Source organism: Pongo pygmaeus, chromosome X, assembly GCF_028885625.2.
Source record: "Pongo pygmaeus isolate AG05252 chromosome X, NHGRI_mPonPyg2-v2.0_pri, whole genome shotgun sequence".
NCBI classification, from domain to species: Eukaryota; Metazoa; Chordata; class Mammalia; order Primates; family Hominidae; genus Pongo; species Pongo pygmaeus.
Genome location: NC_072396.2, coordinates 142,237,235 through 142,243,234, shown reverse-complemented (window position 1 = coordinate 142,243,234; position 6,000 = coordinate 142,237,235). Strand labels below are relative to the sequence as shown.

General features: G+C 37.8%; 1 non-coding gene across 1 annotated transcript; it reads left to right on the top strand.

The window, feature by feature from the left end:
* Positions 1 to 3,497: 3,497 nt before the first annotated feature.
* LOC129025516 (U6 spliceosomal RNA) lies at positions 3,498 to 3,601 on the top strand. The gene has a single exon (XR_008497269.1). It is a non-coding gene; the product is annotated as a U6 spliceosomal RNA (small nuclear RNA).
* Positions 3,602 to 6,000: the final 2,399 nt, after the last annotated feature.

Sequence of the window (6,000 nt, the reverse complement as noted above, 5' to 3'; positions counted from 1 at the left end):
TATATATATAATATAAATTTTATAAAATTTAAAAAGATGCTTTCTTTACTCATTCATTCATTCACTCACTCAACAAACATTTATAGAGCACTTACCGCATGCCTTGTCATATTGGATCCAGGTTTCCTGGACTTTTTATTCTGCCTAAAATTCCAGTAGTTTTAACCTTTAAAATTTGTTGTTTTTTGTAATTGACTAGCCCACCTCCCAAAAATCATATACAAATTGTAGGGCTGTCACTAAGAAAAATGATACCAAAAATGTAAAAACAGAATTCAGTAACAAAATGAATATTTACCTAGAATTTAGAAAACATATTTTCAAAAGCTGAAATACCACAAACATTAGAAAATCCATTAAAATGACATAATATTTATATTAATTAACTGCTTCACACATATCTACAACATTTTTCTTTTTCTTTTTGTTTTTTGAGACAGAGTTTTACTCTTGTAACCCAAGCTAGAGTGCAGTGGCGTGATCTTGGCTCACTGCAACCTCCGCCTCCTGGGCTCAAGCAGTTCTCCTGCCTCAGCCTCCCAAGTAGCTGGGACTACAGGCATGCACCACTGTAGCCAGCTAATTTTTGTATTTTTTTTTTTTGAAGAGACAGGGCTTTACCATTTTTACCATGTTGACCAGGCTGGTCTTGTACTCCTGGCCTCAAGTGATCTGCCCGCCTTGGCCTCCCAAAGTGCTGGGTTTACAGGTGTGTGCCACCATGCTGGGCTCATTTTTCTTTCTTTTTAAGCTGCATATTCTTAGATTATCTCTTCCTATAACAATAATTTTACAATAGACATCTCCATAGAGAAAATAGAAAGGTAACTCAATCTTTCCTCTAGCATCATTAATCAAATTTTTATTATTATTATTGACAGTTTAGAAAAGTATTTTCAACATCAGAGTTCTTTATTATTAATATCACGTAACTTTTTATGAAAATAAGAAGAACATTATCAAGTATCTTTCATATATAACCTGCAATATTGAGAAGAATTCTCCACAGATCAGCTTCTGGTTCTGTACATTTCAACTTTGTTTCTCCTCCATTACTCACATACTTCCAATGATGAGCACCAAGGGACACATTCATATCAGGATATAAGCTCTAGGCCAGCAATTCCATGACATGTGCCAGGTGAAATGGCACAGTGAGTGATAGAGAATTTCTGCCAGCCATTCCTATCCTTGGCAGGTAACAATAACATAATTATACCCCTAGGTGACCGCAAATAACATAGATATATTCCACTAAACTTTGGCTAAATGTATCCCCATTTCAAATTCCCCTTAGCCTGATCCCCAAAATTCCTGCAGCCACTCAGATGCCATTCAACAAGAAGGAGGAGTGTGATGAAGAAGTCTAAATGGAAAGAGACAATGGCCTTAATCATTTGCAAATTTTGCAAAAACAAGACAAAATGAACACATTCCAAAGGCCCATCCTAGGACTTTGGGAGGGGCCATCTATGTGATGGGCCCTGAAACTTAAGCCTCATTTGCTTTATGGTAAATATGCCACTCCTGATTGTATAACTTTGAGTAAGTCACTTCATTTTTCTATTCTAACTGCTCTCTTATAAAAGGCTTAATTCTACCAATTCATTCATTCATTCGTTGATTCAACCAATAGGTACTGAATGTGTGCCAGGTCCTGTGCTAGGTACTAGCATCTGGATATTAGGTACTATGGATACAACTATGAACATCACACCACCACTTTTCTCAAGGATTTAAAGAAGGATACAAGAAAATTAACAATTACAATGCAAATAGGAAGTACTATGCTGGGAGACGTACAAGTTCTCATGAAAGGCTAGAAAGGACTCAAGTATGGTAACTAGGTTTCAACTTGAATAACTAGATGGTTACTAGCACCATTCTCTCTGAGATCTGGAAGACTGGAAGGGGTGCTGGCTTGTAGGGGAAGATGATTAAGTTTGGGGTATCTCGAGTTGTCAGCAGAGTGTAGTAGTCAAAGGCCTAGTCTCTGTTATCAAGGTGCCAATGAGACCAACTGTGTGACCATGGGCAAGTTGCTTAACTTCTCTGCCTCAATATCCTGAGCTGTAAAGCAAGAAAGTAATAGTAACTATCTCAAAGAGCTGTTGGGAGGAATGAAATGAGATAATACATGTGAAGTATTTGGGAGAAAATGCTTGCAAAATAGAAAACATTCCATAAACATTTTTATACTATTATACTGTTCTTCAGGCAGTTGGATATATTGTCTGTGACGGTTTATTTTAGGTGTCAACTTGACTAGATTAAAAGATATCCAGAAAGTTGCTAAAACATTATTTCTGCACCAATTTTACAAAATAGCAATTCATAGGACTATGTTTTGATAGATAGATAGATAGATAGATAGATAGATAGATAGATAGATAGGTAGGTAGATAGATGATAGATAGGCAAGAAAAATTCTTCCATACAGTAGGATGCTGACTAATAAATGTACAAAAATATAATATTAGAAAATTGCCTTTGGAAAAGGATATTTACATAGTCTCAATATATTTTCTCTCAAAATGCTTGCTTATTACAAAGGGAAAATAAAAACTTTTCAGTGGGAAAATCTGGTAGATGCCACTTAACCAGCAATTAAAATTAAGATCAACAGTAATGGGACAGCTCAAAGTGTCTCCTGATATGATACATTGACAAAAACACAATCTCAGTTCTGTGATATTCTTGCCAAAAATACATTACTGAATCTACTCATAAAGAATATCAGACGAATATAAACCGAGAGACTTTATACAAAATAACTGTGCTCTAAAAATGTCTACGTCATGGAAGACAAGGAATAACTGAGGAACTAGTTCCAGATTGAAGAAAACTAAAGAAACAAAACAGTTAAATGTGACACATGATCCTGGATGGATTCTGGACCAGATTAAAAAATATATTTTATTTATTGACTAATTGATTGCTATAAAGAACATTATTGAACCATTGGTGAAATTCGAATGGGATCTGTGGATTAGATGGTATTGTATAAATGTTAATTTCCTGATTTGGATGGCAGTACTGTGACTATGTATGAGAGTACCCTTATCTTGTAGAAAATACACACTGAAATATTTAGGGGCAGCAAGCATCATGCCTGCAACTTTACATTAATTCAGAAAAAATACTAATATATTTACTTAAAAAGAATTATTTTAAAAAACATATTACAGAGAGTTTAATTTATTCAAAAAAATTAGAATCAACTAATCAGAAGGAAGAGGAGAATGCATTATGTATATATAAATATTAATTATATATAATATATAGAAATATTAATTACATATATTATATATAAATATATATTTAAAGAGATTATAAAGCAAATGTAAATAATTGGGGAATCTGAGTGAAAACTATATAAGAGGTCTTTTTACTTTTCCTGCAACTTTCCTGTGAGTTTGAAATTACTTCAAAATGAAAAATATAAAAACAAAACAGCTGGATCCACATGTCAAAATAATATATATATAATACATTAAGTGCTTACTTTGGCAACACATATACTAAAATTGGAATGATGCGGAGATTAGCATTGTCCCTGGTCAAGGATGACACTCAAATTCATGGAGCATTTTTTATATATATATATATATAATTTTTTTTTTTTTGAGATAGAGTCTGGCTCTGTCTCCCAGGTTGGAGTGCAGTGGCACAATCTTGGCTCATTGCAACCTCTGCCTCCCCAATTCAACTGATTATCCTGCCTCAGCCTCCCAAGTAGCTGGGATTACAGGCACCCACCACCATGCCCAGCTAATTTTTGTATTTTTAGTGCAGATGGGGTTTCACCATATTGGTCAGGCTGGTCTCTAACTCCTGACATCAGGTGATCCACCCGACTCGGTCTCCCAAAGTGCTGGGATTACAGGCATGAGCCACTGTGCCCGGCCTGCATTTTATATTTTTTAGAAAGAAAAAGAAAAAAAAATACGTTAAGGAGTGGGTTGTCCACTTAATCAAACAAGTCTACTTTAAATACTACTACATCTAGCTCATTAACTACTTTGAGTAGTAAGAGATGTCAAGAAAACCCATTCATGAAGGATTTTAACGTAATTATAATGATCAGTGTAAAAGTATTGTTCCCCTCTTGACCAGTTCTTAATCATACAGAACTTCTCTAAGAACACTTCTAGAGTATTAAGTGGGCTCTATACCAATTGCTACTGATCAGCCATGTCAATTAGCCCTAAGCTAGAGGTACTGGGTTTATTAAGTGAACAATGGAAACAGGTGAGACATGAATAAAAAATAGAGAAGGTGACTGTAAGAGTAGCATTGACATTTGTTTTTGTCAGGGCTCAAAACATGATATCCCAAATATGGTGCCTTGGCATGCTGAGTATTTTGAGCTGAAGGAAACCTTGAAAGGGCCTCAGAAGTAAGAAATGTTCATTGACGAGAGTCTTAGAAAGTTTGAAGTCAACCAGGCGTGGTGGCTCACGCCTGTAATCTCAGCACTTTGGGAGGCCAAGGTGGCATCACCTGAGGTCAGGAGTTTGAGATCAGCCTGGCCAACATGGAAAAACTCCATCTCTACTAAAAAGACAAAAATTAGCCAGGCATGGTGGCACGTGCCTGTTAATCCCAGCTACTCAGGAGGCTGAGGCAGGAGAATTGCTTGAACCCGGGAGGCAGAGGTTGCAGTGAGCTGAGATCACGCTACTGCACTCCAGCCTGGGTGACAGAGTGAGATTCCGTCTCAAAAAAAAAAAAAAAAAAAAAAAAATGAAGTCAGCGTAGCTCTGTTAAATACATAAATATATAAAAATCAATCAAAAATGCTGCTGAGAACTCTCAAATGTTTAAAAGGAAAGGGCTACAAAATACCAACTATGGCAGTGATCTTGTGACTACTGTCATTATGTTCATTAATAATGTTCTCATGAGGCTGGATGTGGTAGCTCACACCTGTAGTCCCAACAATTTGGGAGGCTGAGGCAGGAGGATTGCTTGATGCCAGGGGTTCAAGATCAGACTGGGCAACATAGAAAAACCCTGTCTCCACAAAAAAAATAACAACAACAAAAATAGCTGGACATGGTGGTGCACGCCTGTAGTTCCAGTTATTTGGGAGGTTGAGGTGGGGGGATCATTTGAGGCCAGGAGTTAGAGGCTGCAGTGAGTCATGATTGTGCCACTGCACTCCAGCCTGGATGACAGAGCAAGACCTTGTCTCAAAACAATATAATAATAATTTTCTCGGCCGGGCGCGGTGGCTCACGCCTGTAATCCCAGCACTTCGGGAGGCCGAGGCGGGTGGATCATGAGGTCAGGAGATCGAGACCATCCTGGCTAACATGGTGAAACCCCGTCTCTACTAAAAAATACAAAAAATTAGCCAGGCGTGGTGGCGGGTGCCTGTAGTCCCAGCTACTCGGGAGGCTGAGGCAGGAGAATGGCGTGAACCCGGGAGGCAGAGCTTGCAGTAAGCCAAGATTGCACCACTGCACTCCAGCCTGGGCGACAGAGCGAGATATCGTCTCAAAAAAAAAAAAATAATAATAATAATAATAATTTTCCCATGAACATGATTGCATTACCTCTGCAGTGTGTCCAAATGGAATGAGACCAGGTTGTGAAGGTTGGAGAGAGAATGTTTAGGGATTTCTGTGTTGGTCTGGAAGCCAAAACTCAAAATGGGACAACAGTTTGGGACCTTATCTCAACCCTTGTTGAGATGCCTCGTGTGTGAAAATAATGAGGCTATACAGGCTGGAAGGGTCCCACTTAAGAGACTGCTACAAGATCTTGACTTTACAGAAACTGGCTAGTGGCAAAGTTAGAGCTTAAACACAGTTCTTCCTGACTCCAATCCCAGCCTTCTTTCTACTACACTACTCTGCCTTTTTGATGCAAAGAAATTCTTTTCACAAATCAAAGGTTTCCTTTAGAAGCCTGTGGCACCCTGGGAAAAATATTAACTTCCCATGCCATCTGTAGATGCTGGCACTTGTAGTAAGTAGTGGCAGTTAACATGAG